The sequence below is a fragment of the Crocuta crocuta genome, unplaced genomic scaffold (assembly GCF_008692635.1).
Source record: "Crocuta crocuta isolate KB4526 unplaced genomic scaffold, BGI_CrCroc_1.0 scaffold235, whole genome shotgun sequence".
Taxonomy (NCBI): Eukaryota; Metazoa; Chordata; class Mammalia; order Carnivora; family Hyaenidae; genus Crocuta; species Crocuta crocuta.
In genome coordinates, this window is record NW_027531285.1 from 9779053 (window position 1) to 9796898 (window position 17846).

Here is a 17846-nt window from a genome sequence, read left to right on the forward strand (position 1 = left end):
TTAGTCTCCTCTCCCTTGGGAAAAACAAAACAGGGAAGCACCTCTGCCCTGGACTCCTTGCAATGGACAAGGAATGACCTTCATAACGGGTAAGATCAGGGAAGAAACAGAACATGTGAAATCAAGCTCCTTACTTCTGACTCCCTGGGGCCAGGCTGCCGGGGGGCGTGGGTGGCCCCTTTCCTCCTGCCATCCTTCCAGCAGCATCCAAGCTGTGGTGGGGAAAGTTGCATGCTCTCTGCAGGAACAGTGTGACAGTCACTGGGATGGCCTTCCAGCAGCTCTTTCTCCCTTCTACCCTCTGGTAGAGGCCTGTTCTGGTAGTAGACGGAGAGCCCATTCTCTGTATCAGAGAATGAAGTGGTCTGAGCTGGGCAAGGTAAGCTCACCCCCTTTGCAGGGGATTGGTCTAAATATGGCCAAGTGATTCTGTCCTGGCCAATACCATGTAAAGGGATGTCTCCTGAGAAAGAATTTCCTCACGAATAAAAAGAAAGCCTCCATGGTCCTCTTATACTCCCTTCCCCCCCGGAATACAGGTATGAGGATTAGCCCAAATGTGGAGCTGGAGCTACCATCTTAAGATAACAGGGCAACCCATGGGTGATGAAAAGCAAGAGTCTGGGTCTTTAATGATACCACTTAGCTGCAGAAGAAACCGGAAATCACCCTCCTCCAGACTTTTTATTAGGTAGTAAGCCACCATTAGCTAAGTTTTCTATTATTTACAGCCAAAAGTAACTGACAGACAAGGGAGTTTAATTCTGTACGGAAAGCAGTGGAACACCTGATTTTGGCTAACCACGTCATGTTCCCCCATCCAACAAAATCAGCTATAAAGGTAATATTTTGATCTCCGTCTATCTGACTCCTGAATCAATGTCTCAATGGGTTTAGAACTCTAAGAACAGGTTGAGGTTTGTCACTCCCTCAAACCCAAGTGTACACCCAGGTGAAAATCCTGTCTGATGTATTTACCACGACACACCTGGTGTCTAGCCTGGCGCCTGGCTTTTGCTTGGCATATAATAATTACATTGGATGACTGGATAAAGAATGAGATCACTTCCAGCTAGAGTGACTGAGACTTAAGTAGTGATATTTAAGATGAGCCTTTAAATGAAATAACTCATAACATTAATAAGAATAATATCAACTAACATGGATGGAGATCTTTCCACATTTCAGGTGCTGTGAAAGTGGAGTGTCTGTTTTAATCCTCCACACTACCCTATGAGCTAGGCACTATCATAATTACCACTTTGCAGATGAAGAAACTAAAATATAGAAAGTTTAATTAACTTGCCCAAGGTTCCATGGCTAGAAACTGGTAAAATTAAGATTTTGACCCCAACTTCTGATTCCAGAGAGCACGGACTTAATCTAATAAGCTACTGAGAGTCATCAGGATAATTCAACTCAACAAAAAAAATGGAAAGATCTTACGTGCCAGTCTTTAGAAATATAGGGTATGCAAGAAACAGTCCCTGTGCATGGCTTGGAAAAAAACTGAGGAGTTAATGATAGTAATAGCTGCCCTTTATTGAGTCGAATATTTTGCTAAGTGATTTACACATATCATCTCACTTAACTTTCCCAACGTCCTTATGGGGTCATTATTAATTCTATCCCCATTTTACAAATTACGAAACTGAGGCATAGAGAGGTTAAGTAACTTGCCCAGGATCCCACAGCCCATGGTAGAACTATGATTTATAACCAGGCAACATGACTTCAGAGCCAGAGCTCTCACCCAAAACCGTCTTTGCAAAGTGATATGATAGACACTGTCATAGAATACATGTACAGAATACTGGGGCAGTGGGACAGAGGGTGTCAGAGAACACCTCACAGAGAAAACTTTGAGTCTGAGTTTTAAAGTATGCAGGCAAAGGGCCCCTGGGTGACTCAGTTGCTTAAGCGTCCGACTCAGGTCATGATTTCATGGCTCGTGAGGGCGAGTCCTGCATCGGGCTCTGTGCTGACAGCTTGGAGCCTGGAGCCTGCTTTCGATTCTGTATCTCCCTCTCTCTCTGCCCTTCCCCCACTCATGCTCTGCCTGTCTCTCTCTCTCCAAAATAAATAAACATTAAAAAAAAATTTAAAGTATGCAGGGAAATTAGCAGGATGGTGTATGTATGTATTCACATGCATGCTCTGCGCCTGTGGACACGCTACTAAGTGAATAGCGGCTGGAAACAGGAAGCACTCTAAGCTAAAAATAAAAACAGCAGATGCAAAGCCTCAGAAGTACGGGCATTCGGGGGACCACGAGTAATTTAAGGTAGCTGGAGAACATGGAAAGTGGGGGAGGAATGAGAGATAGGGCCAGAAAGGTAGTCAGGGGGACTTGGGGAAAGTGTGAGCTACAGAGAGACAAGCCCAATGCTGTGTTTAGTGTGACCCCAGGAGCTCAAAGTTCCAGCAGAAGCTCAGGTGACGGGAGGCAGAAAGAAACCTCTCAAGGTACAGGGGCAAACAAGGAGCAGGCAGCACTGTCAGCTTTGAAGGCTGGCTGGGTATGAAAGTCACAACACGCAGGTGCACATCCACCCCTTCCCACACAAGGGGTGAGGGGCGCCCACAGTCTTTATGAAGGAGCAACTCCATAAAATGCAGCTAAGAGGCTCATGAGGCCCATTGACTGTGCTCCCAGAAGAGGGAGGGAGGCCTGGGGGCCCCTGGGACTGCCCACCACACCCAGGAGACACAGGTCAACACAAGGCTCCCCCAGCCCGAGTAGGGAAAGGCTTCCTGCTCAAACACCCACCTTCTCCTCCCTACTCCCTTCTTCACGCCTACCCACTTCTTTCTCCTTGGTCTACAGTATTTTTCTGAGCATGCAATAAATAGCAAATATAGTATGCACTCAGCCAGACTCTCGTCTATACCCAATGCAAACATCACGGCTGGATGGGGAACAGATGTTTCTACCCATTAAAATTTATATGAAAACTATAAACGTTTTCTTCACTTCACTCTGACAAGTGAAGTAAGTAGAAGCCTCCAAGACACTGCGAAACCTTCTCCCCTGGGGAATTCAGCAGGAGCGATGCATGACTTGGTAGCAACTGGGCTTGCCATCTTTCTTTCAAAAGAAAGATGGGGGGGAGAAAAACAAGCTCCTTGAAAATGACACATAGACCCAATTCCCACACTAGGGAATTCACACCTTGACGGGTAAGAAATTGCATAATGAAGATACCATCATCATAATTAATACCCTAAAGAATTTTATTAGGCATCTATTCATTTTTATGCTCAGGTTATATAATTTAATAAGTGGCTTGGTTTCAGATTTTACGTTCTGTTTTTTGTACCTTCAAGTTGCCATTGGTAAAAATGATTTATTCAGTCTTTCACTCAATAAATTTTGATGAAGGGCCTATTAGGTATTGAGCCAAGTGCTAAGCTCTAGGGCACACAGATGAAAGTAATACAATTCCTGTCTCAATAAAGTCACAATCATTGAACCCACATTTAGTAGTGACGTCTCTGTTCACCAAGAATACTAAGGCCCGGTTAGAACAGATGGACAGGATCACAGGAAGCCTTCAACGGGGAATCCCTGAACCTGAGTAATTAGACATGAGTCTCCCCAATTCCTACTGCACTGAGACAGCCTCTGCCCTCCAAAAACAAACGTGTATAAAGGGTAATGAGAAGAGAAAATAGCAAAAGTATGCTCAAACAGAAGTTGCCATTTGATGTTGGAAGCTCTAATGCCATTAATTCCACATTCCGTTATTATGATGTCAGCTTCTCCAGGTTTGTTGGTTAGGCCCTTCCAGATTGCAAGGAAATGACACTTACTTAACTGAGAGACACAAGAAACCAGCTTCACACTTGCCCTGCGGGGCTTCATGGAGAACACAAATTTCATACACGTTACCACACCAGCTCTATATTCTCGTGGATATTCTCCACTGAAGACATGGGACACTACCACCTCAAGCCACTTTAATGAAGAAAAAAAAAAAAAAAAAGAAAACGGTGGTATGCATTGTAAAATTACGAGGATCCTGGGGCATCTGGGTGGCTCAGTCAGTTAAGTGTCTGACTTTGGCTCAGGTCATGATCTCAGGGTTCATGAGTTCGAGCCCCGCGTCAGGCTCTGTGCTGACAGCTCAGAGCCTGGAGCCTGCTTTGGATTGCGCCTCCCTCTCTCTCTGCACCACCCCACTTGCACTCTGTCTCTCAAAAATCAATAAATGCTAAAAAAAAAATTTAAATACAAAGATCTTGATGCCCTAAAGGACTTCTTTGTGGGATCAGCTCAAGGAAATGGAAAACCAGCAAAATATAAGACTCTCCTACTCTCTCCCTCTCTCCACGTGACCTCTCCGCATCTGCCTCTCACTATACATCTGGTTCCCTATTTTCTCTCTACATATTGGCTTTGTCTTCTCATCCCATGGCTCTACCATTTCCCTTTGCTCCAGCCCCGGGCTGAGGCATACTGTGTCCAGCTCCCAATTCTGAAGTTTCAGGATACAGCATTTCACTGGCTCAGCTCGGATGAAACTGCCACCCTTGGTCCAATCAGGGACATGCAGCACAAACGTGACTGCCACAGAAGAGCCTTCAGGGTGTGAAAGAAGGACATTCTCAAATGAAAGCGGTTGCTGTGAACTGAGCAACACCACAGAAAGTCTCTTAGTCCCTGGCTATCCTGTCCTCTCTGCATAGAGGCTTCCCTCGCTCCCTGGCCTGGGGCACTGTTTTATAGTGACCCAGGTACGGACAGCTTCTACACTCACCAAGTTTCTCCTCTCATTTATTTTCCACCTCACGGCTTCTGCTTACCTATGGCTGTTACCATTTCACGTCTTCTCCTTACTGCCTGTCTCCATGTCTCTTGGCGTCTGTGCCACCATCTCTCCGAGTGAATGTAATTTGCTCTCCCCAAAAGTATATTGGATTGGATCTCAGCTGACATGTAGTTCTCTTTGGGTCAGTCGTCAACCCATGAGTCAGTCCATCAATCCTGGATCCCATCAGTGTGGCCAGGGTAGTGGGGTTACAGGCTACAGAAGAGAAACCAATGATAAGGAACTGTCTGCTTCTGCTTTTCCCAGAAAAGAGCTATGGGCCTGGCAAGTTTTTTTTTTTTTTTAATATTTATTTATTTTTGAGAGAGAGACAGAGCATGAGTGGGGGAGAGATAGAGAGAGAGGGAGACACAGAATCCAAAGCAGGCTCCAGGCTATGAGCTGTCAACACAGAGCCTGACACAGGATTCAAACTCAGCCACGACCTGAGCCAGTGTCGGATGCTTAACCGACTGAACCACCCATGCGCCCCATGGCAGTTTTCCTCAAAAAGTGTCATGAACTTCTAGAACTGATATCACAAAAGACCTATCCTGTCTCCAAATACTCTCTGGACATAAAATGAGCTCCTTAGGAATCTCTGTGAGCATTTAAAATTTTCAAACAATAACTAGTTTGGGATTTCACATATATTTAACAAAATTACTATTGTTCTATTCAGTGTACTATTGTATCCTCAACTGGTATTTTAATAAGCCTTATTCTCCACAGATACCTACTTCTGAGAATTTCAAAGTGAAATAGGATAAGTAATTGATAGATGAAAGCAAAAAACTTCCCTCACTTCACCAAGTGATTTATGACTGCTGCATGACTTCTTGGTGACTAAGGCCTCATGATCTTGGTAGTAAGACTGCAAGTCTTCTTGTAAAGTCTTCTGTAAACTGCGTATTTAAACAAGTAGAGACAAGCAGTATACTCTCGTTCCTAGAAATATGAGCTAATTAATGTTAAATGTGACAATGTCTCAATTCTTGCCATAAATTAGGAAGAAATGTAACACACAAACATGAAGTAAGAGGAGAGAATATATCACTGAGAACCAGTGAGACTCTAAGAAAAAGACAGACACGTCATGTTGCACAAAAGATCCTAAATATTTTGATCTCCTAGATACAAGCCCAGCTTCCAATTCATTTATGACCTAAAGCATCTAGTCACCGGTAAGCACGTCCCTATACCAAAGAAGCAATTTCCCGCCAACAGGAGGTTTTATTATCCCGGCTACAGGCACACTCACACGCCAGCCTACCTGGGGCTTCTTGCTAGGGAAAACTCCATTAGGGTCTGGTGAGTGTTATTTGACTGATATCTCTCCTCCATGTCAGGCAAGATTAAGAATTCCTTTGAGGGCTCATTTGCATCCCTGAAATGTAAAGTACTATTTTAAATGATAGTGGAGGGGCACCTGGGTGGCTCAGTTGGTTAACCCTCCAATTTCGGCTCAGGTCATGATCTTGAAGTTCATGAGTTCTGGCCCGTGTCCGGCTCTGTGCTGACAGCTTGAAGCCTGGAGCCTGCTTTGGATTCTGTGTCTCCTTCTCTTTGCCCCTCCCCCACTCTGTCTCTCTCTCTCTCTCTCTCTCTCTCAAAGATAAACAAACATTAAAAAATTGTTTTACTAAATAAATAGTAGTGGAGCACAAAAGCAAGATCCGATTTCATACACTCTTTCTGCAAGGAGGTCAGAATTACTCTCCTGTTCAGGCCCAGATGAAGGACTGTAGAACATTCAGGCTCAGAAGTCAAGAGAAGTGGCCTGTCCAAAAACTACAGCCCTGTTTCTTGCAATGAACTCAAATCCAGATAAATATTCCTTCCCAGTCACAGTTCCCTCCCTCCCAACTTAATATAAAACATCATTTGCCAAGGAGTCTAACATATTCCTAATGTAATTTCTCTTAAGGTGCTGGATCCAACATTGAATAAATCCCATTAACAAAACCCAAAGTAGCTCATGATATCCAGAAAATCTGGACTGAGGGACAAAAAGATAAAATATAATATGTCAATGTAAGAAATCCAATGAGTTGAATTATCACAAACCTAAATATAGAGCTCCTAGGTAAATCATTTAGAATGAAAAAGCCATTGGAAATACACTAATTAGACAGTGAGCCACTCAATGACAGTTATATACTGTGTTGTTACAAACCACCTCAAAACTTTAGTGGCTTAAAACAACTGTAATTTATTAGCTCATAATACTTTGGGTCTTAAGTTTGGGCTAGACTCAGAAGGATGGTTCTTTGCCTGGTCTCATTTAGGCTTACTCATGTCACAACTATCAGCTGGCAATTCAACCAGGACTGGGTGATCCAAAATGGCCTCAGTCATAAGACTGAAAATTAGTGTTTTCAGACAGGCTTCTCTCTGTCTCCATGTGGTTTCTCACTACCAAGGGGGCCTGGCCTTGGCTTCTTCCCATAGCAGGAGCAGAATTGCAAGAAAGCAAGACTAGAGGCTACAAGACCTGACCCCATAGCTGAGAACTCACTCCCACAAAATGTCTCTCTTGCCACATTCCATCAGAGAAAGTAAGAAGATCAAGCCACATTCAAGATGGTGGAAAATAGACATTGCCTACTGATGGAAGGAGAGGCGAAGTCACATTGCTAAGGGAACAGGACACAGGGATGGGAGGAATTCATAGCGATTTATTTCAGGCTTCACAAGGGGAACATATCTCATGAGCTCTAGTATCCCCAGTTCCTAGTATAAAGTTTGGCGTACATAAAGGATATTTCAAGTTCTGCTGTTCAATGAATACACAAGTCTTTGGAAATATACCACATCAGCTGCCAGGTAGGTGAAAGACAAATTTCAAAATGAAAACTGCCAGTACTTTTTAAAACTATGATACTAATATCTTGGTCAAGTCTCATGCCAGTATATTTTCCTTTTTTCTACTTTCATTGGCATGAAAAGTTGTTTCCTTCAAATAACTAAGCTTGGATGAGGCTAATTTTGATATGTCCTTGAAAAAATGGGCTGGTTCTCTATAACTGCTTCTAGCGTTATCAAAATACCACGAATTGTTCTAGATATGATTCTATAAACTGTAAATATAACTGATATTCTGTTCTACAACATCTGGAAGCGCACGCAACCACAATCCATTACCAAAAGAATGCAGGTGCACCTGTAGCTCGTCACAAACTGGAGGCCCATTTCACACCGACTCCGTATAGGAAGGGAACCCACAGACATCCAGTAGGATGAAAGGCAACACCTGTTTGCAGCTGAGTAGTTTTATCAGCATGCTTCCCCGCTCTAGAATTTTGGGGGTCCAACAGCCTTTTCTCATGTCATTCTGTCCCTTTCAGTCGGAGCTGTATAAAATAATCAAGAACATTGTATGTCTCAGGGTTAGGCAAGAGGCTTGTCCACAGATCTTTGCTAGATAATCTCATCTCGGTTTTCCCTTTTGCTGAAATGGCGGGGGGACATTGCCCTTAAGCAGCCTTTTGTGTGACTGAAATACTCTGACCTTTTGATCTCTCTGAGGTATTAGCAAAAAGTTGTATAGCCACACCCTCAGCTTGTTCTTCAGGGCCTGCTTTCCAAACAATATATCTCTCAATTTTGGCAATCTTTTGCAATCTGGATAGTCTGTAAATTCCCCAAAACATCAAGTCTTGGGACTTTTTTTGTTTAACCATTATCTGTCTCCTCTTGCATTTTACTATAAGAAGCAGGGAGAAACTAGGCTGTGCCTTCAACACACTGCATGAAATCTCCTCAGCTAAGTATCCAAGTTCATGTACAAGTTCTGCTTTCCACAGAAATACACGTCACATTTCTGCTAACCTTCCTGCGACTATATAACAACTTTCCTCTGTTTCCTGTAACATATTCTTCATTTCCCTCTGAGTCCTCCCCAGAAGTGTCCTTAAAGTCCAGATTTCTATTCACAGTCTCTTTACAACCATGCAGATGATTTTTCTGAGCCCTCAGAGCAGAGACTTTATTTTTTTTTTTTTAATATTTTTATTTATTTCTAGGGGAGAGAGAGAGACAGCGTGAGCAGGGGAGGGTCAGAGAGAGAGGGAGACACAGACTCTGAAACAGGCTCCAGGCTCCGAGCTGGCAGTCAGCACAGAGCCCGATGCGGGGCTCAAATCCACGAACCGCGAGATCATGACCTAAGCGAAAGTCGGACGCTTAACCGACTAAGCCACCCAGGCGCCCTGAGCAGAGACTTTAATATCCATACTTCTACCATTGGTATGTCTAAGGCAATCTAGCCCCCTCAAAATTCTTCCCACCTCTGCTCCCTGCTCAATTCCAAAGCCATTTCAATATTTTTGAAAAATTTTTAAAATATTTATTTACTTTTGAGTAAGAGATAAGAGTGTGAGCCAGGGAGGGGCAGAGAGAGAGAGAGACACAGAACTCCAAGTGGGCTCCAGGCTCCAAACTGACAGCACAGAGCCCAACACGGGGCTTGAACTCATGAACTGAGAGATCATGACCTGAGCCAAAGTCCGACACTCAACCAACTGACCCACCCAAGCTCCCCACTATTACATTTTAAAGTATTAGTTACAACAGCATCCTTCTCTTGGCCACCAAAATCTTTATTAGTGTCCTATTGCTGCTTTGATATATTAACACAAATTTAGTGGCTTAAGACAACATATGTTTTGGGGCGCCTGGGTGGCTCCATCCATTAGGTGTCCGACTTCAGCTCAGGTCATGATCTCACGGTTCAAACGACTTCGGCTCAGGTCATGATGTCACTGTTCGTGGGTTCAAATCCCGCGTCGGGCTCTGTGCTAACAGCTCAGAGCCTGGAGCTTGCTTCAGATTCTGTGTCTCTCTTTCTCTGCCCCTTTCCCACTCACTCTCTGTCTCTCAAAAATGAATAAAGTTTAAAAATTTTTAAAAAAAGACAACACATGTTTATTATTTGGAATTATGGGTCAGAAGTGGGGCTAAAATGGAAGTGCTGACAGGGCTAGGTCCTTCCTGGACATTTGTGGGGAGAATCTGTTTTCTTGCCTCTTCTGCCTTCTAGAGGCCACCACATTCCTTGGCTTATGTCCCTTCCTCTGTTTTCTTTCTTTTTTAATGTTTTATTTATTTCTGAGAGAGAGAGAGACAATGTGAGCAGGGGAGGGTGGGAGAGAGAGGGAGATATAGAATCTGAAACAGGCTCTAGGCTCTGAGCTGTCAGCACAGAGCACGACGCGGGGCTCAACCCTACGAACCGTGAGATCATGACCTGAGCTGAAGTTGGACGCTTAACCGACTAAGCCACCCAGGCGCCCCTCCTCTATTTTCAAAACCAGCAATGGCAGCAGGTTGAGTCTTTCTCACGACGATCTCTCTGACCCCCTTTCCTTATCAAGTCCTTCTCTGACCAAAGCCAGGAAAGCTTCTCTGCTTTTAAGAGCTTACCCAGATCTTATAGGATGACCTCCCAGTTTCAGGGTCTGTAACTTTAATCATATCTGCAAAATTCCCTTTCCCATGTAAAGTAACATTCATAAGTTCTGGAGGTTGAGACATAGATATCTGGGGGAGGCCATTCCTCTGTCTACCACAGAAATTTCCATCTTGCCAAAGCCTCTATGACTTTGGCCTTTGCAATAGCAACCGAACTAGTAGCGTCCTAACTGATACAATCCTCCTGCTCAGTTTCAAGATTTTGAATAGTGACTTCCTGCCTTTTTCAAGTGGTATCTATAAAACAGGACAAGATAGGGGCTCCTGGGTGGCTCAGTCAGTTAAGCATCTGACTTCAGCTCAGGTCATGATCTCACAGTTCATGGGTTTGAGCCCCATGTCAGGCTCTGTGCTGACAGCCAGCTCAGAGCCTGGAGCTTGCCTCAGATTCTTTGTCTCCCTCTCTCTCTCTCTGACCCTCCCCTGCTCACACTGCCTCTCTCTCTCTCAGAAATAAATAAAACATTTTAAAAAACTTTTTAATAAATAAAGCAGAACAAAATAACAGTCCCCTGAGAAGAAGAAATAAACAACGCCCTGTGTCATCCAAATGTACCTCACCTTATGTAAGAGTTACCTGAAATCGTATTTATGATTGTTATAAATTGAATCTTGTTTTAAATATACTAAGAGAACTTACTATGGAGAATCATTTATAAAGTGAAGCATTTTATAAAGTGAATAAGCATTAACTAATGCCTTGTTAAGCCAGCTTTTTACGTATTTTGTTTGGTGAAAGTAGGACATACCATACCTACATATAAGATATAAACATACTGTGTAGCAACTCTTTCTTCTTGGACACCTATAAGATACTTGGTGTTTCAAACATCTGCTCTAGGTGTTTTATAAAACTCAAAAAGATTTTTAATCAAGTATGCAACATGTATTTTATTTTTGAGCATTTCCAGCTCTGCCAGAAAAGACAATAGAAACACGTAGGATGGGTGAAACCCACAAAATGGAAATAATATCTATATGAGATAGAAGTTAAACTCATGGAAGAAGTTAAATATAGATAATGAGTCAACAAGTAGGCTTGTAAGAATTCTTAAGAAAGGTTAAAAATAAAGAATATGTAAATCAGTAACCTGTCAAATCCGTTAAAAATAGATAGAATAAATGGAATATAGGCTACACCAACCAAGAGTGTCACTTGTAGATAGAAAAAAGGATCAAAAGACCGAGTCATAAGGTATGGTTAGGCTGCCTTTTTTGAGCTCCCATCCATGACACCCCTAAGTTGGCCAACCATTGGTGGCAGTCACCATGCTCTCATCCCAACGCCATGTAAGTATAGACAAAATCCATTGGGAGAGGTCAATTAACTGGCAAACCGCAGCTGTGGCCAGCACCTGTCATCATATCTTGTCAATGGAACAGGATGTGTGTTGGCCCCAGGTCCCTTTCATCTGTTCTCACTCATACTTCAACTTTGTCCTGGTAACACACCATCAGCGGGGATGGTAACGAGGCAATGCAGACACTGGATCACCTAGGTCTGGGGCAGCGTGGTCCCGGCGCCCTATCTTAGTGTGTAACCAGACCCATCTCTTTCTCTCTGCTTCTTGCTGTGTGTGTGTGTGTGTGTGTGTGTGTGTTTAATTCTTTTTTTATTTTTATCTTTTTACAAATAGATTATTGTCAAGTTGGTTTCCATATAACACCCAGTACTCATCCCCACAAGTGCCCCCCTCTATGCCCATCTCCCTCCTCCCCCCCCACACCCATCAGTCCTCAGTTTGTTCTCAGCATTCAAGAGTCTCTGATGGTTGGCCTCTCTCCCTTTCCCCCACCATTTCTCCCCTTCTTCTCCCCCGTGGTCCTCCATTAAGTTCCTCCTAATCCTCCCACACGTGCAAACATATGGTATTTGTCCTCTGCCTGACTTATTTCGCTCTCTTGCTGTGTGTTTTATTTTTTATTTTTTTATTTTTTTTATTTCTAGGAGAGAGAGACAGCGTGAGCAGGGGAGGGTCAGAGAGAGAGGGAGTCACAGACTGAAACAGGCTCCAGGCTCCGAGCTGGCAGTCAGCACAGAGCCCGACGTGGGGCTCGAACCCACGAACCGCGAGATCATGACCTAAGCGAAAGTCGGAAAGTCGGACGCTTAACCGACTAAGCCACCCAGGCGCCCCTCTTGCTGTGTGTTTTAAATCGATATAATAACCCATGTGATTTGAGCATCTTAATTTGTTCCACAAGCTTTTCTGGGTTTGGGGATGACATGCACGGTGTTGTTCTTGGAGGCAACCATTGCACAACAAAACAAAATCAGACAGAATATAAAACGGGTGGCAAGGAAAGAGACCTGAAAAGGGAGAACCCTAAGATGGACTCCTGAGCTATAGCTGAGGGCTCACACTGTCAAGAGGTGCTTTTTACCCTTAGGTTAACCCCTCACTGAGGTCTCCCTCTCAGTGGACCCATCTATTTGGCTGCAAACAGAAATTCAGAAGTCAGTCTTGACTCTTCCTTCCCTCTCCTTCCTCACATCCAATCCATCACAAAGGCCTGTTGATACTACTTCAAAATACTGCTTGATGTCCTGCACTTCTCTCCATTTCTCCCATGATGACCCTAGTCCAAATGAATAGCAACAATGGTCCCCTACCAGGGCTATCTCTGAATTTGCAGACCACAGAGTTATTGGTAAAAAACATAAATCTCAGAAAAAAAAAAAATAAGAGGAACCCTCTTGTACCGCTGGTGGGAATGCAAACCGGTGCAGCCACTCTGGGAAACAGTATGGAGGTTCCTCAAAAAATTAAAAATAGAACTACCCTACAACCCAGCAATTGCACTACTAGGTACCTATTCAAGGGTACAGGTGTGCTGTTTCGAAAGGGCACATGCAAACTCCAATGTTTATAGCAGACCTATCAACAATAGCCAAAGTATGGAAAGAGCTACCGATGGATAAATGGATAAAGAAGACACACACACATATACATACAATGGAGTATTACTCAGCAATCAAAAAGGAATGAAATCTTGTCATTTGCAACTACATGGATGAAACTAGAGGGTATTAAGCTAAGCAAAATTAGTCAGTCAGAGAAAGACAAATAGCATATGACTTCATTCATGTGTGAAATTTAAAATAAAAAACAATGAACATAAGGAAGGGAAGCAAAAATAATATAAAAACAAGGAGGGGGACGAAACATATGAGACTGTTAAATACAGAGCACAAACTGAGAATTGCTGGAGGGGTTGTGGTGCGGATGGGCTAAATGGGTCAGGGGCAGTAAGGAATCTACTCCTGAAATCATTGTTGCACTATATGCTAACTAACTTGGACATAAATAAATAAATATATAAATAAATAAATAAATACATAAATACATAAATACATAAATACATAAAATTTTTAAAAAAGAAATAGAGGAAAAAAAACATAAACCTTAGGGTGTCTGGGTGGCTTAGTCAGTTGAGCATTCAACTCTTGATTTCAGCTTAGGTAGTGATCTCATAGTTGGGCTCTGTGCTGACAACACAGAACCTGTTTGGGATTCTCTCTCTCTCTCTCTCTCTCTCTCTCTCTCCTTGCCTCTACCCTGCTCACATGTGCACTATCTTTCTCTCTCAAAAGTAATTAATTAAATTTAATCATAAAAAACCATAAATCTCATCTTGACTTTCCCTTGCTCAAAGCCCTTCACTGACTCCCACTTACTTTATCCTAAGGAGGATAAAGTCTCCAATCTTTCTAAAGTTCCCTAAGTCCCTGTCACACAGTTGCTGCCTCCTGCTACCTCCATGTTCCTGCCACCCCTCTTGCTAAGCTATTCAAGTATTCTTTCCTCCCTTCAGTTGCTGAAACATGCCAAGTTCTTTCCTTCCTCAATCCCTGAACTTGGAACACTGGCCTCCTGCCTCTTCCAAGTTAATTCTTACTTATCCCTCAGATCCTGGCTCAAACACCACTTGCTCAGGGAAGCTCACAACCCTCAAAGCTCTGCGAGGTCCCCTGATATTTACTCTTGGACCTTTCTGGACTTTTCCTTCCTGGGGATTACCACAAGTTTGGCAAGTATTTATTAAGGGTTTCTTGAGCATTCTAGGCGCCATGGATGCAGCAGTAACAAGACACAGTCTCTTCTCTCAGTTTACATGCTACCATATTAACTTAGGGGGTACTAGGACACTGCTCATCTCCCCCTCTAGTCTGTAGGCTCCGTGTGGACAGGCACCATACTGACTTACTCGCTATTATATCCCTAGTGCCTTGCATTGTGCCAGACCCAGAGAAAGTGCTTACTGAATATTCATCGAACAAATAAATGCACCTTGGAGCCAGCACTCCCTAAGTACAGAGCGCACCTTATCATTCAAATCTGGTTTCCACCCCAAAATCAGTTTTTCTAAGAGGCCATGGGCTTAAGGCAATTTGAAGTGTTGTCTCAACAGCACTGATGCTTCTGAATAATAGCTTTCATTTAGATGATAGTTTGCAAAGTGTTTTTTTAATATCACCTTTATGACAGCCAGGTGAAGAAAGCAAAGTAGTATTCCTCGCCTCATTTTTCAGATGTTGAAACTAAGGCTCAAAGACCTCCCAGAGGTCACACACTAGGAAGTGACAAGGCTAGGGCTCAAATTTCAGATCTCCCGATCTCTATATTTAAAAATATATCTATATCTATCTATCTATATCTATATGTTTTTTAAATTTTATATATATATCTAGGTAGATAGATAGGTATATATATATAGAGGCGCCTGGGTGGCTCAGTCAGTTAAGTGTCCAACTCTTAATTTTGGCTTAGGTCTTGAGCTCACAGTTCATGAGATCGAACCCCACAACAGGTTCTGCGCTGACAGTGTAGAGCCTGCTTTGGATTCTCTGTCTCCCTCACTCTCTGCCCTTCCCCCACTCATGCACATGTGTGCTCTCTCTCTCTCAAAATAAATAAATAAACATTTAGAAAAATCTCTTATATACATATAAATCTTACATATAATATAATATATAAGAATTATATATNAAAAAAAAAAAGATGGCAGACTGAACAAGCCTTTACCACCCTCTCTCTAAAATCACATTGACATGACAGTGAGGAAGAAAAAAGGAAATATATCACATAAAGGAAGCCTGTAGAAGGTCAGAAATTTGGTAGATTTCTCAGAATAAGGAGAACAGACAAGATTGTCCTGGCAGATAAAACAGAGAGGAAGCAGCAACAGCCCAGAACATAAAGCAGAGTAAGTTGTAGCTAAGGTTTGAGCCATCCTGGGGGGCTCTGAAGTCAAGGTCAGCAGGAATAGAGAATGGAGTGGGCAGCAGAACAGAAGTCAGCATGGTGAACTGAGGGCCTGTCCCTGGAACAACTGGAGAGTAGGGTGCAGCCTTTGGAGAAATTACTCCTTGAAAAAAACCAGCACGCTTCCCAAAGAGAGTGAATTCTTTTTTTTAGGGATGATGAACAAGCTCACCGGTTCGTGTGCTAGAACCGGCAATGGGCGCTGGCCCTTTTGCCGGCCCTGCATCTATTCCTCTTTCTTTTAGAACCCAGATTTTGTTTTGAGGAGCCATCCATCTTGTATCGCCTCTAGTCTGGTCAATCAAGAAACTGTGGACCAAACTGCCTTCCTGTCTTGTCCAGGGAGAGGACATCTGACCCACGTGAGGCCAGTCAGGTCATCTCTAATAGACTGACACAAAGACTCAACATGGCTCAAGTTCTTTCTTCCACCCTGAAGACACCGTTGGTTCCCAGACCTTGGTTTTTGCCCAGAGGTAAATCCCTGGAAATGTTCTGGTTGCTGCGGGTCCCAGCTCCTGTCCTGCCCTGATCCTGATTCTTTCCACTTACCCTAGACTTTATACATGACTTCATATCTTTCTTATAAGTTTCCCTCCCATCCAAAGAACCTCGACTAATATATAAACCTAGAGTCAAGCCGTTCTCAGTAAGCATTTGCCTCCTCACCCACCTACCCCGTAAGTAAGGCTGCCAGTCTGCCACACTAGTTCCCTGCTGACGATGGGAGCTTCCATTCAAAGGAGGGGCAGACCTACACAATAGGGAAAAGCCAACAGCACAAAATAGAAGGTTCCTACCTAGATGATCCAATATCTGACCACAAAAGAAACAGTAAGAGGCGCCTGGGTGGCTCAGTAGGTTAAGCATCCAACTTCGGCTCAGGTCATGGCCTCACGGCTTGGGAGTTTGAGCCCCACGTTGGGCTCTGTGTTGACAGCTCAGAGCCTGGCACCTGCTTCGGATTCTGTGTCTCCCTCTCTATCTGCCCCTCCCCTGCACGCACTCTGTCTCTCTTTCTCTCAAAACTAAATAAATACACACACACACACAATTTTTTAAAAAGAAACAGCTAATTAAGTGACAAGAAAACAACCTAAAACTAATTGTAACCAGTATACCTAGAGAGATTTAAGACAACTATGCCTTAAAAAACCTAGGGCAGACTTAGTAAAAAAGAAACAATTAAAAAACATAACAAAATATTTTTTAAGTTACTAGAAAGGCTACAAGAAAAAATCTTAGAGATCTCCTGGAATAGAGAAAAAATCAAAAAATGGAAACTATAACCAGAATGTTATGAGTCATACAGAGGACTCGTGCGGGAAGTCTTCCCAACATGAATTTCAGAAGGAGAAAATAGTGCAAATACAGGAGAGGAAAATAGGAAATAAATAACAGAAGGAAATTTCTCAGAGCTGAAGAAAGATATATAGCTTCAGATCACAAGGGCTCAGCAAGTACAGAAGAGAGAAATAAAAATGACCCACACAAGGATACATCACTGTGAAATCTCTGAACACTGAGGACAAAGAGAAGATCCTTTTGTCCTGAGACAAAAACAAATGAAGGCTAACTATAAAAGAATGAGAACTTGACTGGCATCACATGCATCAGCAACAACAGATGTTGGAAAATAGTTCTCAGATAACAGAAATATTATTTTGAACCTAATATTCCATACATAGCCAAACTCTCAATGAAATGTCAGGTAAAAATAATGGCATCGTTTACCATATAAAAACAAAAAAAAAAAAAAAGGCCTCCCACCCTATCTTTTTGGAAAACAAATTCTTTTAAAAGCAACCGGCAAATCAACAACAAGAAAAAGAAAAAAGGAAAACATGGGGCCCAGTAAATAAGGGACCCAAACCAGCAGCTCAATAAAAACAAAACAAAACAAAAAGGCCAAGATAACATTTGTCAGTTGTGCAGCAGTAATCAGTCTCAATTAAAACAAGAAATCGGGGGGGTGCCTGGGTGGCTCAGTCGGTTAAGTGCCCAACTTCGGCTCAGGTCATGATCTCACAGTTTTTGGGTTCGAGCCCCATATCAGGTTTTGTGCTGACAGTTCAGAGTCTGGGGCCTGTTTCAGATTCTGTGTCTTCCTCTCTCTCTGTCCCTCTCCCTCCCATGCTCTGTCTCTCTCTCAAAAATAAAGAAACATTAAAAAAATAAAGATGAAAAAACAAACAAGAAATCAGAGAGCTCTAAGAATAAGCATTCAAGAAGGAATGAATTCACATTAAGATTCTGATTAAGCAGCCGGGTGGTCTTGGCGATAACACGAAGGTAT